The 18065-nt window shown below is 39.3% G+C and overlaps 1 protein-coding gene across 2 annotated transcripts in view; it reads left to right on the forward strand.

Moving 5' to 3' along the window:
• LOC146328576 (leucine-rich repeat and fibronectin type III domain-containing protein 1-like protein) overlaps nucleotides 1-18065 on the forward strand; it is a 431073-nt gene that overhangs the window by 255875 nt on the left and 157133 nt on the right. For both annotated transcript variants that reach the window (XM_084717612.1, XM_084717613.1), the window contains exon 5: nucleotides 2120-2213. The gene's annotated coding sequence lies outside the window, so the exon portion shown is untranslated. The remainder of the gene's footprint in view (nucleotides 1-2119; nucleotides 2214-18065) is intronic.

An 18065-nucleotide genomic window follows, 5' to 3' on the forward strand; every position in this document is an offset into this window, starting at 1 on the left:
GCAGCCTGGTGTACAGTGTGTTCTCACTGTGCCGCTCTGACCTTGTTTTGACTGACAGCGATGGGAGACAGGTGTTACTGCTAAACAAAAAGTGTGATGGATTACAGATGAGTCGGCTCTCTGGAGGCGTCTCTGCTTTGACAAGTCCTCCCTCAGGCTCCCGTCCCTCATCTCCAAATGTCTCTGAAAACACATGTGAGCGTCGTGTTTTATTATATTTGTATTATGTCCTCAGACATCTCTGCGTTTTGGGCTGTTTCCAGAAATTTCATCATCACTCTATCACAGAGTTATTTTTGTAAATTCCCTTTAGTCGGCCGAACAACTCCTTTCACTTTTGCCTTATCTTCTTACATTTTCAGCACATGGACTGTGAGTTTCCATAAAATGTATCATTTGGTGAATGATTCTAACAAACAGCCCCACATTGCTGGATTCTGACCTACATTTGAATCATAACTGTCCCCACAGGGAATTGAATGTCCAAATCCTTCTGCTGCACACAACCATAGTAAAGTGGTACTGTCTCATTATTTTTACTGTCAACATGTTGACACTGAGGGACTCAGAGACATTGGACTATACTGATCACACTGATTCAAATTTACATCGAAGTGACGTTCTAACAATGAAGAGCCAAATCTCAAACTTTTAAAGGACATTATTATATTACTGTCAAAAACTGACTTACTGTATGTCGGCAAATGTAAAATAACTAATATATGGTTGACATTTGTATATGTTGTTCATGCTTACATTTCTGAATTCATGTTCAAACCACGGTTGTATTTAATTTCTAATAAAGTCCAGAAGTAAAAACTTATTATCATCATAATGTGGTCAGATCAAAAATGATGAGATTGACAGTGAATATAATTACTTAGTGTGTCTGAAATTTCCCCAACTGCCTTTGAAACATAAAGCAGCATTAATACTGCAGTTGTAGATGATTTTATTAAAAACACAAAGGGAATAAAACAAAAATATCTTTGCTCTGTCTTTTTCCTGTACTTTTCTACCCTTACTATCAACTTTCAGCTTTAAAGTGAGTACAGTAAAACTGGTAACTCTAGCCATATTGTGTCCTTTTAACAACTAATAAACTTCAGTTCTACAGTGTACACTAAACTTGACTAGACTCTATTAGACAGTACTGGACAATACAAGACAGGACCAGACAATACTAGACAGTACTAGACAGTAGTAGACAGGACGAGACAGGACTAGACAATACTAGACAGTACTAGACAGTAGTAGATAGTAGTAGACAGGACTAGACAATACTAGACAGTACTAGACAGTACTAGACATTACTAGACAGTACTAGACAGTAGTAGACAGTAGTGGACAATACTAGACAGTAGTAGACAGTACTAGACATTACTAGACAGTACTAGACAGTAGAAGACAATACTAGACAGTACTAGACAGTAGTAGACAGTAGTAAACAGTGCAAGACAACACTGGACAGTAGTAGACAATGCAAGACAGTAGTAGACAGTACAAGACAACACTAGACAGTACTAGATAGTAGTAAACAATACAATACAACAAGAGACAGTACTACATCGTAATCAACAATACTCAGCAATACTAGGCAACTAGACAACAACAGTGTGTTTTTCTCACTTTAGGATGCAGCCTGCACACACACACACACACACCTTGACCTCAGCCTGGTTTTATATCTCCCCTGCCAGCCTGCTGTTGAGTGGAAATATCACACTGGAAAAATGTTTGACAAATCTACTCAGCAGTCACTCTTTTTTTTTCTGTATTCAGCTTCTTTCGTGTCTCTAGCATCTTAACGAACAACCTCACGGGATCTGAACCTGTGCTCTTCTTCTATCTTGTCACTGAGTGTTCAGAGATACCTGTATCAGTAAAATTATGGATTTACTCCAGTAAATCCTAATTGTATGCACTAGAGCTGCAACTACTAGTCGAGAAAATGATTGACAGTTTAATTGATAATGAAAGTAATTGTTAGTTACAGTCCTGATATACACTATACTCTCTGTGACACAATGAACACCTGCAATATTCTATCATTTTACAGGAACATGAATTTCCATTGTTATTCAAATCAAATTGAAAGTTTGTTTTCTTTCTTTTTCAGGCTGTTGCAGATCATATCCAGTCTTTGCATCGCAGCTGGACCTGGTCCTGATTGGCTCCCCTCGATAAACAAACACTGAAACCCTCTGAAGCAGGTGAGTCTCCTCCCTCACTTGCTGTTGTCTTCCAGTCAGCGTCAGCCTCCGACTGGCATGATTGTTTTTTTTTTTGTTTTGTTTTCTAATCATGGACGAGTGACATCCTGCAGCACTCGATTTGATTTGGTGAAAAACTGAAACAAGTTTAATGATGAATCAGAGGTCTGAGCAGGCGCACCTGATGGACGTGACGAGTGTGATGGAGGGTGTTTGAGGAGACAAATACGATTCTGTCTGTTGGCTCAGCTCAACGTTTACTTGTTAATATTCAAACCTGGATGTGGGCAGCAGGGAGATCGCTCTCTCTGTCTCATCCCGTAGTGGTAATTTCAGATCCAGCAGTCAGACACCTGCGTCTCTGTTTGATAAATATTGAATCTGCCAGAGTTAGAAATGGATCTTTAGCAAGGCCAGCACACACACAGACACACTGACACATAATGCATAATCCCAGCCCCTTATCCTTAACCCAAGTCTTTACCCTCAAATGACCCTTTAATTATTGAGGGATGTGGGGGTCCAGCAATTGGGCCCCACAGATCAGCCTGGACCCCACAAGCTCCCCAATAAGCTTTTGAGGGTGTTCTCACACACTGAACAACCTCCCACAGGTTAGCAGGTTGGCGAACTTTGAATCTTCTGGTTTTGTTGCTGTCTGACGTACAAATACATGCACACACACTCATTCTGTGTAAACACAGAGACAGACAGCTGTGTGTGTGTGAGATGTGGATGTGTGTGTGTGTTTGTGTTTGCAGAGTCATACTGACAGAGTGCACAGAGAAGGTGTAACAGGCATGTTGATCTCCTGTGTCGGCCAACAGCTGTCTTTGATAGGTTGGTGCGTTTGAGTGTTTGTGTTTGTGTGCAGGATAATAAGCTTCAGTCTTCTTCTGCTTACACTTGTGTATCATCCATAACTCTTTCTCCGCCAACATTTTTTTTTTTAAAGTTGTCAGCCCGCACCAGCATTTTTGACAAAATTCACTGACTTTTTAACACCCACACAATGTTCAGTTCTATGAATGTTAACAAAAGAAAACAGATCTTCTAGTTTCAGACACCGAAATGTTTTGTGTGTGCTTTGTTCATTCTTTTTGTATAAGCACTTGAATGTTGGTTGGTTGCATCACAAAATCCACTTTTCACACAAAAACTGAGAAAACACCATTTTTGTGAAAGAGACATTACGTGTGTGACATCTCTGTCACCAGTGTGGCTAACGTTAGCTGTGTGTGTCCCCTAACCCCTGGCTGAAACACTCTGTCTAAGAGGCCTGGGGGCTGGAGAGCTCTCTGCCCTTGCTGTGGCGTGAATCCCAGGGACTGCAGAGCGAGCAGCCTCGCTGTGTGTGTCCGGGTCGTGGTGCTCTCTGTCCCATAAATCTGCAGATGACCACCAATGTTTTCATTCTACGTCACATCATCTTCATTGTTTCCCTTCTTCTTCTTCGAGTGACAAATTTTTGTCAGATGATCCATCAGCAATTGATGGCAAATCTCATCATTGGTGGGGAAACATTGTCTCTTAAATGATGAAAAATCTTGTCAATGACGAGGACACATTCACATTATAGGGCGCATGTCTCTTGGTCCCAGAGGGCTAGTTGACTAATTTAGTTGTTTTTCATGATACTGAAAAATTTCCTAGCAGTGTTGTTAGTATGTTAGTATTATTTTATAAACGAGTTGGTAGAACTTCAAGTGAATGCAGTCGGACCAGGACGGACAGCTGCTGAGACCGACTGTAGCTAGTTTAACAGGGAATACAGTACTGAGTTGGTCTTCTCGCCAGGATCAGCAAGTGGCATCCCGGGGCTCAGTCAGCTAATAGGATCCCTAGCTGCATGGCTAACCAAGCTAACTAGATTATGCCAGTTAGCGGTTAGCCTACTTTAGCAACAAGTAAACCTAGCTATATGTCCTGCAGGAAACTCTGTAAATCACCTTGGTACTATATTCTGTTGTCAAACTAGCGTTATTATAACATTAAAGCATTTATAACATTACAGCACCTCATACATGACCACCTCCTCTCTATCAAAGAGGTGGTCACAACAGAGTGAACAGTGAATCTATCTGTCATTTTGCACAAAGAATGTGATGAAGCAGCTGAATATTACAACACATAAAACACACTCAACTTTCCTGTGGACATTGGGTCAACAAGACCCCTGAAGAGTTATGAACTTATCAAACATCTATATCACAAAGGGTCAAGGGAATTATTCATGACTGATATAAAAGCATTTGACAGTGTAATAAAACTTCATGACATCTTTATGACAAGTCCAAAATGTTAAAGTTGAGGTCAAGGAAAATATTAACGACACAATTATAATGGTCTCATGACAGCCAGTGTCAAAACCAACCACAAGACAGTTTAATGTCATGGTAGAACATCAAGCTCAACAGTTTCTGTAAGCCTCACAAAGACAACTCAAACATATCAACTTTGCATGAAAACTGACACAATATAGGACTCGTATAAAAATAATCTCAGTCAATCAGCACTTATGACCCACTGGAAGTATGTGGTGATGTCTGTATCTGCAGGGACCTGCCTTCTGCCTGCATCTTCTTATATCCTTGTTATTTTGCTGTTTGTGGGACACTTTACTGACTGAAAGTGTCAGAGTGTGACAATCTGTTAATGAGACTCAACAATCGGCAGTCTCTCTGGTGTGTTAACAGGCAGCAACTGACAAATCCTGCTCAAAATCTTCCACCTTTAAGGACCACAGTGATTAAGACTCCTTCATAATCATGACAGGAGTCGTTTCGTTATTATGATGGTGTCTTGTCAGACTTATGCACACCCCTTCAAATCTATCAAAGGTACACGATTATTAAAAATATCAATTTAACTGGTGTGTCTCTACCTCTTCTTGCCTGTCATCTAATATTAGTTGCGAAAAGTTCTAATGAGCCAAAAATTTAAGATGCACCAACGAATTTTTGCAGACATTCTGAGTTGCTGTTTGGACTTCAGGGAACATTCACATGCAAAGACTCCTGCACACTGTCTAACTTGCAATATAACATTTATTTGCGATGCTTCGTTACCAGACCTTCATCACACAAACTGAAAATTGTGTGCAGGAGGCCTTTAGCAACTTTTTGGTCTACTCGTCTCTCTCTCCTGCCCACCTGTCTCATCTAATAGATGTGCAAAGTGTTCCTTTGTTCTAAAACTAATTTTTTCCAATTATTTCGACACCATGAGAATGCAGGATATGACTATGGACTAATTTGGGTCAAAAAATCCCCCTGATGGTTTCAGGAAACACTTTTCACTCTGGCTGGGAGGAAATACTTAATAACACAATTAGAGCTGTAATTTAGTGTGTTAACAGATTGCAGTTGGGGTCACATTTGGTTACGCAATGTACGAATTATGAGTTTAAGCAGGAGACACTTGCAGCTGATAAGCAGCGTCTCCTGTCCTTGATTCTGTGAAGATGCCCTCTAAACAAATTTGAGTCACTTGGGTCTTTTGCTCGGCTCCATAACTGTGTATGATACATAAACGTGGGTCCATGGTTGTTTTCATGCTGCTTTTGTCTCTGTCCGGTGTGCATATCTGTTGTGTGTCTGTGCGCCGGTCCACATTAGCCTCCTGCTAAGCAAGGACACTTCTGTTTGCCAGCAAAAGACAAGCATGTGAAGGACATTTCTGCTGCCTCTTAAAGCAGCGATGAGGACGCTGTTACAGTCTGCAGCAGCTGTAAAGCAGAGCAGGGCTGCAGCTCGGCTGCTCAGCTGTAACAGTGGTTTTATAGGCAATGAAAGCTAACAGAGGATGGCTTCTGATAGTGTTTGGGAGGTTCCATCAGAGGCTAATAGCATTTATGGGCTTTCAGATGTGAACAGGGTTGGGAGTGTAAAGACGTCTTGCCTCATTTGTTGCTGGTGTATCACTATTCTTTAAAAAGGACATATACAGAGTGCAGTAATGAGAACTTCTGGAAACCTCAAACGGGTAAGGCTTTGTATTAAAATTTTACTCTAATTAGCTTTAGTTAATAGGTAATACAGCCTTTATAGATGCTTAATGATGTTATTATATGCTACTACGACTAAAGCCTAAGTGTTTAATAATAGCATCATCAACACATACAGTTTATAGATGCTTAAAAAACTTTTTTGTGTAATTAGATGAATACATACTTTATTGTGCATTTATTCATAGTTAACTATGCTTTTTGTAGCTACTGGATCTAAAGTGAGAAAAACTCTATATTAATACAATAAATCCTTCATTATGCATTTTTTAACGGTAACTTTTAAAAAAATGAAGAAAAAAGATGATGCTACAGTAAACAGCCTTGGAAAGCTACATGAGTAACTGGCAACATGGAACTGGTTCTGTTCCGGTTCTTGCATCTAATTTTGAACCTTTTGGAGCATTTCGACCAAAAAGGTTGTTTCCAAGCTGGATCCAAAAAATAGCAGGTTTGACTTGACCTGAATTATGAACTGAAGTGGGTGTGTCATACTCTGCTGGTTTTTGTGCTTTGCCCTGCATCGAGAACACATATTACAGTGGTTCCACTCAAAATATGGAAACTCTGGCTGGTTTGCTAGATAGCACCAAGACTCCTTAAACAGAACCAGTTCAAGAAACAGAGCTAATTTGGTGGAAAAGGTGGTACCAGAGGAGAGGACGGTGAGCAGAAATGTCCCAGACGATGCTGTCGATTACACTCGTGCTGAACAGCCTCAGTGTTGGGGAGTGGAGCACCAGTGATGTGTTGAGCGGTGCTTTCTGAGCCGAGACAGAGCCACGCTGTGATACAGTTGGTGAGGTTGCTCATGATGGTTCAGCAGTAAAAGGTCACTAGGAAATGAGGAGACAGATGGACTTTCTTTAGCCTCCTCAGAAAGAAGAGATCCTGGTGTGATATTGTATAAGATTTGAATTCTATATTTTGTGATCTGGCTAACCCACTTTTTTTTCATCATCATTCATTGGACAGCTGTATACATACATTTGTTATGCTTACATTAATTATTATCAAAAACTAGCTATTTGGCAACTTTGCTAAACATCAAGCAGGTGCAATAACTCAACACTTAGCAAGCAGCTAATATTAGTGACTAGTCCAACATCAAAAAGGCCAGCTCACCGACTGTCTTGAAGCCTTTTATTTCACAATGCTCTCAACAACAACCAAAAGAAAGTCTGATATTTATTCTTATCTCCTGTCTTTTGCTCGGACATTCTTTTTTATTCTTCTCTTAGCTTCTTCCATCAACGTCCTCTTTGGGTTCTTTGCCTCTCCCAGGCAGCTGAGCCTGTTTCAGCGTCTTGTTGCCCAATCAAATCCAAACACTCCCCCTGCTGCTCCAAGCTTCCAGTCCGGTCTGCACACAGTCAGCTAGCTGCACGGCTAACTGAGCTAACTGCTAACCACAGTTACATTTAGTAGCAGTTTACTGTACTGTGCATCAAGAAAATCTAAATCACAGAGTTGAGCAAATGAGAAAACTATTTCTTCATAAATTATCATCCATTTTCACCAAAATCAGTGACAGAGTTGGTAGTGTGTGACATAATACCATACAGCGTTATGCACCTGTACCTGGCAACCCAAGTTACACAGTGGAAAAACAGACACACACAGGGCACAGAGTGAGAGTAAAAGAGGCACCAGTCACCCTGTTACAAATCTATGTAGCATCAAATGACTTTGAAGCTGTTATTTCAAGGTAGAATAGTTACATAATGTTGCTTTAAAGATGAAAATGAGTGACTGCTGTAACCATCCATCATTCCATCCATCCATCCATCCATCCATCCATCCATCCATCCACCTCTGGCTGATTACAATTCCAGGAATCATTTCATTCCTCCATCTGTCATCCTGTATAATGTATCACAGGATTCATTTTTAACGCTGTGATTGCTTTTCGGTTGGTAAACAATTTGGATGCAGGAGGACTGATTTCCCAGAGAGGAGCAGCACATTCAGACAATATCAACAAACGGCAATTTGACTGCCAATTGCTCAATTCGCAGAACAAAATCAACCTCCTCATCGCCGACTGAATGGGTTTTCAGCTGCGTTAAAGACACGTCCCAGAGCATCTTCTCTTTGTGAGCGTGACCTTTCACAGCAGCTACACACTCTCAGCCATTGTTGAGGATTCCTGTGAGGGTCTAAAATTAAAAGACCACTTTTCTGTCATTATTGTAGCTGCCGTGAAAAAAAGAAGAAAAAAACAACATGACATTGCATTTACAGAAGCAAAACACTTTCAAATCCCAGCACTGGCAGAGAGAAACAGCATTCTAATTGCTGTCTTGGGAATTTCTGTTTGCTTTATTGAAGGCAGTAACGTGAAAAGTTGATTTTTTTTTTTTGTCATTCAAAGCAGATCTCACAGCATCAGTCGGCATCAGCATTTTTATGACTTGTTCATGACCATATCCAAATGGTATTAGTCACTTTAGAAATGAAAAATATCTATTTATATATTCACAGTAATTCAAATAAATGTGCAGTTTTAGCAATCACAAATAATTTTAACACACCCTTAAATGACAGAAAAGGTCAATTGCCAATGACTTTCAAAATTATTATGTAGCTGCAGTCATGTGACATTAAAGACTTTGTGAAATATCCCATTCTGGTCACGTTAGGGCACCAACACTTCTTGGTTAGGTTTAGGAAAAAATCATAAAATAAATGCCCTACATTATGTCACATGACTTAAATCATAAAATAAATCATCATTAATTTACATGGGACGTGAACCCTGGTCTTCTGGGGAAAATTTCTGGGTTTGTTTGATCCATCCATCCTCTCCTTGTATCTTGCTCTTGTTTCTTTTTCTCTATTTGTGCATAAAATAAAACAAAAGAGAAAAAAATATGTAATAGCATTTATAAAAATGCACAGGTGGGATGATAAAAAACTCAGAGAGCTTGTAAAAGAAACCAACCTAAAATTAAAATTAAAGACAGCTACAATAACACACAGGTGTTACAAAATCTAAAAGAAAGAAGAGGAGGTTTCCACACAAAATCCCAGCAATAAAAAGAAGCAACAAAGAAAAAAACAACAATAGCAACAATATATCTGGAGAGCATTCATGCTGTCTAGCAGACTTAATTTACACAGTACTATACTCCTTGAAAAAGAGTTGTTTCAGGTCTTTTTTTTTTAAAAAAAAAAAAGATCTTTGGTATCATTTTTTCCAGCTGATGCTCAGTAACGTGACATTAGATCTTCATGGTTCCCTCCTGCAACTTGGTTGGATGCTGTCTGATCAGTTCAAACACAATGGATCTGGGGAAGTGTTGACTCGTTGAGTATGAATGTTAACAGTTAATGTTAGTTGATTTGGGAAATGAAGGGAAATGATTTGATTTTGATTTCTTATCTGGATGTAAAGTATCAAATATTTTCAAGTCAAAAGGATCAAGTCCAAGTAAAGTCACAAGTCCTTGGTGTTAAAGTCCAAGTCAAGCTGCAAGTCTTGTCAAGTCTGAAGCCACACCTCTGCTCGCTGGTGAAGAAAGTTCTAGGAGTTAAAGTGCCAAAAAGATAAAAGAGGACTTAAGTTCATCAGGTGAACACAAACACGTCTCTAAGAAGATGATCATGTTCCTCTGTTCCTGACGGATCTGAAAGTAAGCAGCTGCCAACATGCTCGCTATAAAAACTTCATAAGTTTATTTTCAGTTCTGAATATTTTCTGCCTAAAGTAGCCAAAGAATAATTAAAAATAGCTTTAATCATACTGCAGTTCTTATATATGAATATAAAAGGAATAAATCCTTGAAAAGACAAGATTCACAGTTGTCAGTATATTTACTTTAGAGATGCTTTCAGGGAAACCTAGATTAGTATGTTAAAAATTAAAGTAACTGCTGTTGACTTGCAGAAACCATCTGGGCTTTAGAGCTGTTAATGAGAACATTGATTTGTCTGCTGCACGGCTGCAACCTTTGACAAAGGGTTTTATAATTAATGAGTTAATTATCATGGACAAACGTGTTAATTTTCTCCTCGAGATGTGCAAAACATCGACTGGAAAGAAGACGTTTCAAACACCTGTGACGTCTGGGATTACATGTTTTTCAGGACTGTCCTACAGAAACTGTAAAAACTTTTTGGGTTTTGAGACTTTTTGGGTTTCTGTACTCGTGCAAGTTGGAAAAGTTTCAGTATTTCTTCATAAGAATATTTTCTTTGTTGATTAATGACAATTGGAGCGTTTTGTCATCTATAGAGGTTGAGAACAACGATGGTTCCTCCAGGAATAACTCAGTGAACCATATTGTCTCTCATCTCTGTGTGTGATATATATATATTGTATTCTTTTATATTCTGGGTTCTCATCATTTTGAATCTATTCTTCCCAACATCGTGTTGCCACATTATAGAAGCCTCTCTGCCACAGAGCTTTAGAGGGTTTTGGTTGCTGATAGGAGTCCCTGTGTTGAACAATGGTGCAGAGAAGGCGTGCTGAACAAAAGCCTCCTAGTCTGTGACAGATTTTTGCTTGCTGCTAATGGGAACCAACGCTTGGAGACCTAAAGCGCATAGAAAACGATCATCTCCACTCGCTTAGAACTGAAACCACAGGGGATGAATAAATGAATGAATAGAGGAGAGAGAGAAGCAGTAGAAAAATAAAGGAGGATTTAATAAACGAAATGGAGACAATAAATTTGTGAAGTCTGTTATTAGTGCAGGTATTGTATTCTGTGGGTTTTGATTTCACGGCTCTTGGAAGAACAATTGAGCAGCGAGACTATTTATTATGAAGATGTGTTTTCTCTCTTTGTTCAAAGTGTTCTCCGTCTCCATATCTTCACAGCACGTTCATCTGTTCAGAAACAATCGTCTACAGAGATGTAGATGTAGATGTGATTATTTTCACTCCACATTTCTCAACACGTTCCTCTCACTTCTGTCATGTAGAGGCAGGGGAGATGAATGTTCAGACCAGAGCAGATCAGACAGATGTGATTGGACACCAGATTAAAGTCCCAGGAACTAAACTCAGAAACTAATTTATGAATCTAAAAAAAAAAAAAAAGCTCGTCTTCCAGTCATGTTTGTATTCCCACTGCATCTAAACAACCGCGGAGCAGAGGTAAATTATACCGGTAACAAAAGCAGCGGCTTTGTTTCAGGCACAGTTATTGTGCAATGACACAAAAACACATGCTCATCTTCTTTGTAATTTCCTGCTGGGTGACTCTGATGTTGGAAAAATAGCAAAAAGCAACACATCTATCAGCAAAGTACTGATGATTTGCTGACAATCTGAATGTTATTTTGTTTTGTTTTTTTAACAAATTGGATGCCTTTGATACAGAAGAGTATCCCTTAACAAAACTCAACATTTTTGTTCATTCAACTTGTTAAAAAAAAAAAAAAAAAACCTTCAGATGGGCTGAAGTGACCAGGTCCTCCAAAACACTTACTCCTTCAAGTTCAAAAACTATTTTTAGAAAAATCAAGAGTCCCGCTTGATTCAGTGAGAACTGATGTTTACTGTAACTCAGGCAGGTAAACTGAGAGCAGGTCCGGACCACAGCACGCTAAAGAGAAACTTTCAGAAACCTTCTTTCGTAACCTATCAGGCTCCTCCCACTGTGGAGCTAAAGTTCTAGCAGTTTTCTTGGGCTCCGCCCTTTTTCACAAATCCAGAAATTTGACGCTGGGCAGATCAGGCCACAAGATTTGTGAATCCTACAGCTTACGAGCTTAAATCATAAACTGCTAAATCAAATTAGCTAAATCCAAAGTTAGCTTAGCCATTTGTGGACCAGGCAGACATGATGTAGCGCTACAATTTGCTTTGAGCCCATGACAAATTTGTTATCATGTGAAGGCCCCTTGACAGGAAGTTAACTGTTAGGTGCTGACCTCTAGTGTCTGCAGTAATTATGACGGGAGAAAACCCACCCAGACTTTCACTCAGGGATCTAGATCACTTAAACCTGCCGCGGGTCAGACTCAGAATCAGAATCAGAATCGCTTTATTCACCAAATGTACAAAGTAAACAGGAATTTGATTTGGTGATGCAACACAATGGAAAGATATAAAGTCTAATGGGACTAACTTAAAGGGTTAAGGTTTGAATAAGGTAGGAATAATAAAGTACAGTATGATTTATGAATAAGTAATAAGAAGAATAACACACTGTGAATGTATTAAACAGTCCTGGTGTAGGTGAAACCTGTGCAAACCTTCTACCACAAACATTCAAACAGCAACAGGAGGAGGAGTCGGTAAACCCTGACTTGAACACAAACGCCCTGACTCTGAAATGATCTGATTGGCCGACGTGCTCCAGGTTTTCTACAGCCTGAAAACAGAGCCAGGAGGAGGGGTGGGAGTCTGGGCAGACGTCTGGTTTTGTCTGAAAGGTCATTGTGGAATTTTTGCCCAATGATCCCAAAAATAAACGGCCTATCACAGGTTTAACCTGCATATGTAACCTGACATGTTGACCTTTTATATTCCACGGGTTTTATGAAGAACCCACCCCGAGGATTCTACCGAGAACCTTTTTATATTACAGTACAAAATCAGTTGACCAGTACTTAACAAAGAGTTCATCAAGAATTTCAACAATCTTTGAATTCTTTCTTTCAAAAGGGTTCTTTAGATGAGAGTGGTTCTCATTGGAACCCTCTGTCTTACAAAGAACCCTTGACAAACCCTTTCAGAGGCACACAGTTCTGGGTAGAACCTCAGCCCTTCAAGAAGAACCCTTGTGGAACCCTTATTTCTATGAGTGTAGTCAAGCGTTGGTAAAGTTCTTCAGAGGGTTTCAGGAAAAGTTTCTGTGGTTGAAAAACAATTGACTTACCTGAACTAGAGATTAATGTGGCCTTTGTGGGTCTAACAGAACCCAAAGGTCATGAGAACCGTAACATGCAAATATTTACCAGGTACTTTTTCTTCACTCTTGATAAGTTTCCAAAGCCTCCGTTTGTTTTTGTGACTTTAAAGATGGGTTCTTGTTGTCTTTCTTGTCTGATCCTGTATTACACCCTGTCGGGAAATTCTCTTTCATCTTTCTCCCTCCGCAGCTCGGTCAGAGTTCAGCTGCTGAACAACGGTCCTGCAGCTCGCGGGTTTCACACCCAGATTCGGTAAAGGTGTGCAGAGGAGAGAGCGCTCACTGTGTCCCCAAAATGAACAAATCAGACGGCCGTGCTCTGGAATAACAGTGAGGAGTCAGTCAAAGCTCCCAGACGGACAAAAAAAACTCACCTCCAGTTGTTGTTACCATGTAAGAGTATATTTACAACCATATATATGTCATAAAATATCATGATATTAACTAAATATTATCAACCAACTTTCTGCTAATTATTGCCTAAAATCAGTTGTGCAAAGATGTTTAAATCACAAAACATTTGCAACTGAGCTCTTCATCCTTTTTATTCTTCAGTTCTGTTGTTTACGAGAAAGAGGACTTTCTAGCAGAAATAATAATAAGGAGATTGTCTGATGTGAGAGTGAGCTGAGAGTTTCATTACACACCTTCTTTGTGCTGAAGTCATTTGTGATTACACTCATTGTACTAACATATAACAACCTTGAGAGGTGAAGTTAAGAGGCTGTTGGCTGAATAAAGATGAATGTGTTTTCTACAAGAGGCATCACTGTCAGCAAACTAATGAAGCAAATAAAATTTCAGTCTCACAAACTCAGATCACAGAATACTTCAGTCAGGAGGACGGTGCACCGGAGGATCAGACTTACATGTTGAACAAACAGATTCAGGTAGTGAGGAGGACTCTCTTTATGTGTTTTGTTTGCATCAAAGTACAGGTAGTAAGATTGTCAAAAGTATCAAAGTATAGCTGCTTTTTCAATAGTAGTATTTAAAAACAATAGAATACTAATATTTCATGGAATCAAAAGTGCCAGAGTCTTTATTGTCCTACTTGAAATTTGGCTGCCGCAAAACAGAGACTTTTTCTGCACCAGCACTTCTTTTTGACGTGATTTCAATAGGTATCAAGTTTTATTTTCTGTTTAAAAAAGTTTGAAATTCTGGTATTATGAGAACTTTCAAATTCTGAACGAAATGAGACTTGCACCTCGAGCAAATGAAGTAGAAATACTGACACGCTGCTGCCTCAGTTATCTTCAGTGTTGTTCACGCTTCACAAGAGCAAGCTCAAAGTTCAGTTCATGCAGACTGAATGAACTAGTTTGTGTTTTTAGTTAACAATTTTGAATGTCAATACAACATTTATTTGTGATGTTTCAGCACAAGACCTTCATCAGACAAACAGTTTAAGTTAGTGAGAAGCCATCTGAGTTTAAATCTGAAACCAATCACAGTCCCCATGTGCAAGAACAGGGACAGAAGTATCAGTGGGTCATTAAATACACCACAACCTTGATTTTCAAACTGTGGTACATGAGCTCCCTCTAGTGGCACACGGAAGAATGCCCAAAATATATTAAATAAATTTATTTAAAAAACACAACGGTACTATCAAAACATTCTAAAATTTCTAATGAAAATATAAAAACGTGATCATTGAAATGTAATTTAAAATAAGTTTTCCAAAGTCTTTCCCTTATTTTAGTTTCAGTATCAGCGTGTTACATGATTACTGGTAGTTACGAGTTAAACTCTGATGGTAAGATGCTTCAGAAACACTCCAGTGGGAACTATTACGAAGAGGAGTGCAGATAAGGAGGAGAAGATGTCAAGCAGCCGTGTTGAAACTGAAGTGGACGACTGAGTAACAACTAAAAAGCACCAGTGAAGCCTCCACAGCAATCTGCTTGCAACAAATGGTGCAAAAGTACATCTGCACTACAACATCCAAAGCAAAGTTAGAAAAATAAAACCTTCTGTATGATAACAGTCATAAATATATCCTGTATGTGTGCATTGTATTGTACATTTACCACTGTTATCATGAAGAGTGTTTCATTTTTCTAACTCTGTTTTGGATGTTAATAAATCACTGATATTTTTGTCCTTTTTTGTATGTGGGGATTGTGATTGGTTGCACACTTACAGCCACTCCTTATTTAAGATGGCTTCTCACTGACACAAACCTGACGTTTGCCTGATGAAGGTTTTGTACCGAAACGTTGCAAATAAATGTTATATTGCCAGTAAAATTTGGATAAAAGTGTGAGATTTTTTTCTGCACTGATTTGTTCATAAAACCCCAATGAACTGGCGGTTGTGTTTGAATTGCCAGTTGCTCGAGTCGTGCTGGGTGCTGCACAACACAGCGTGTGAGCGTTGTTAACTCTCACGGGAGTTTAAGTCGCTCGTGTTTATTGGTTGCAGACGGATACATTCAGTTCACCAAGAACACGAGGATCTTCAATGAATGTGCTCTTTAAGAACTTTCTTGCACAGTGCTGGTTGTACTTCATTGAGATTTCAATTCCGAGCTTCCAGCTCAGTGACATCCCCCACCGCCCCAAACATCACAACAGAACAACAACCTCGTACACAAAGCAAGAACACAGTTTCCTCAGAGATTCTGTTTTCTTTTCGTGTCAACACAAGTCCCATTAGTTCAGTGTTTGTCCTGTTTTTCAGCCTGTTTTTTTCTGCTGATTCATTCCTTGCCAGCCTTGTGTAACGTTACGTAAGTGAGCAGTGACAGAATCAGGTGTCCCTCCAGAGAGAAACATCTCGCCGCTCAGGTCTGAGCGGCAGATTCAGTTACACACTCACACACTGAACCCTTCATGAATGGACAGCTCGGCTTTTAACAAGTCTGTGTTGGCTGACAAACGCTCACTTCCTCTCTGCGGCGGCTCCTTTGAGGACGCTGAGGGAGTCACAGTTCACAGCACACACACACAAACAGACGCGCAAACGGAAAAGGAAAGAAGAGTCCCGGCTTGTTAAGAGTTAAAATCCCCCTCATGACGGCGGTTTCGGGTCAAATGCCAGGTCTCACGTCCACGTCACTTTTCCACTGTGATCCAAACACGTCTGTGTGCATCTCTGATTCTTCAGTGCAATGGACAGTCTTGTCCCACAATGCAATTCACTAAGGAAACAGAGGAGCTTCTCACAGCTGCACATATAAAATTGTGTCTGTTAGTGAGACACTTCTAACAACACAGAGGAGGTGGACTGTAAAGCCAGAGTCTGCATCAATACTGACTTACACCAACAAAAGCTCATTCATTTTTGTTGAGAGCAAGAATAGAGGAAGCTATTCATCTTTGCTAGTACAGTATTTTTTTCACATGAGTGCTTTCTATTTTTCATAGACCATAGATCTTTTCATGGTGGCTTTGTATAAAATAATACAATATGGGAAGTAAATCTGCAAGAAAAGAAACATTTCAGTGATCCTTATATTTTGTTTACTGGTTTGTGTACTAAATACTGGCAAGTCAGATCAGTTTTACAGGAGCCTGTTGGTAAGATTATTGATTAATCCAGTTAATATTCTGTACCATAGCAGCTTGCCATAGCCTTGTCCAAATAAAAGCCACAATTTCGCTCAGTGATACTCTGCCATTTATGCAATAGCTTGTATAAAGTTTCTGGGGTGTCTGTGACAACCTGACACGATTCAGCACTTGATTTCCAGACGCACACCGCCAAATGGAGCAACCTAGTACACCAAAACACACACGTACAGGCAGGCACATAAACCAACTGAACTTTTATCCACTTCTACACCAAACCTAATAACGTTATGAAAGCTGTGCTAAATTAACATACGCTTGAAAAAATAATGAGCTTGACCTTGTTGAAGTCAAAGGCTGAAGAAAGTGAGGACTTTTGTTGCTCTTGCAATACAATTTATGTGAAGAAAAGCAGATGAGCAACAGAACAAAACCAAATATTCCCATCTTACCTGGACAGGAGGAAAGTCAGATCATCTTCTGCCTTCTTGATCACAAAATTAGAAACCTGTAATTAGAAATCTGTAATTCAACTTTGACATGTTTTAATTCCAAGTTGACTCATCCATAATGTAATCTCAACTAGCTATGATTTTAATTAACGTTATCTACAACTCAACTCTCACAAGTCAAACTTTTAATTATTGATTTGAGCAGTTCTCTTCTCACTATGGTGTAAATGTTAAATATAGATTCACAATGCAGTTCTTACTAGTGGCAGTGTTCATTGTAAATATCTAGAGATGCTCTTACGTTACATATATCATAAATGAAATATCAAAAATTCAGTTCTGACCACATTAAATTATTGACTTTTTTCCTCGGAGCCCCCAACATGTATCTAAGAAAAGCTGAGCCCTCCCAGCCCAGACACACACACTCAAACCAAAAGAATAATGATTAATTCGAAAGCTTTGTTATAAAAATCAAACATCAATCATAATCGTAATCATAATCTTAGAACCTTTACTTTTGGTAAACGTGTCTTCTAGACTCTGTTCTAGTAAGAGCTTAACATTCTTTCCTTTAACAACTGAACAGGGAAGACTTAGACACGCAATCACATTGTGACCAAAAGAATAAAAATGATTGATTATCACAGAGCTTGAGAGGTTACAGAGGTGTTTCTCTAAGTAACCAACTATTTATGAGTAGATGTACAAAAAAACAGGATAAGATATCAATGCTAAAAATAGATTTTTGCATTCGTTTTTGTGTACGTGCAAAATCTAATTTTCTCAACCTCAGAGCAGGTGAAGTCTTGAGGCGCCCCTGTGATTTTTGCCGCCCCCTTTAGGTGGCCCAGACCCCAGTTTGGGAACCCATGTTTTAGACAAAGGACTGTTTACAATTTTGTGTCAGCAGTTTGCTTTTGGCTCTGTCCCGTTTCAACATGACAACGTCTCCGTGCACAAAGAAAGGGTCCGTAAAGAAATGGTTCTCCAAGTTTGGCGAGAAC

The sequence above is a fragment of the Lutjanus erythropterus genome, chromosome 4 (assembly GCF_056507025.1).
Source record: "Lutjanus erythropterus isolate fLutEry1 chromosome 4, fLutEry1.hap2, whole genome shotgun sequence".
Taxonomy (NCBI): domain Eukaryota; kingdom Metazoa; phylum Chordata; class Actinopteri; order Lutjaniformes; family Lutjanidae; genus Lutjanus; species Lutjanus erythropterus.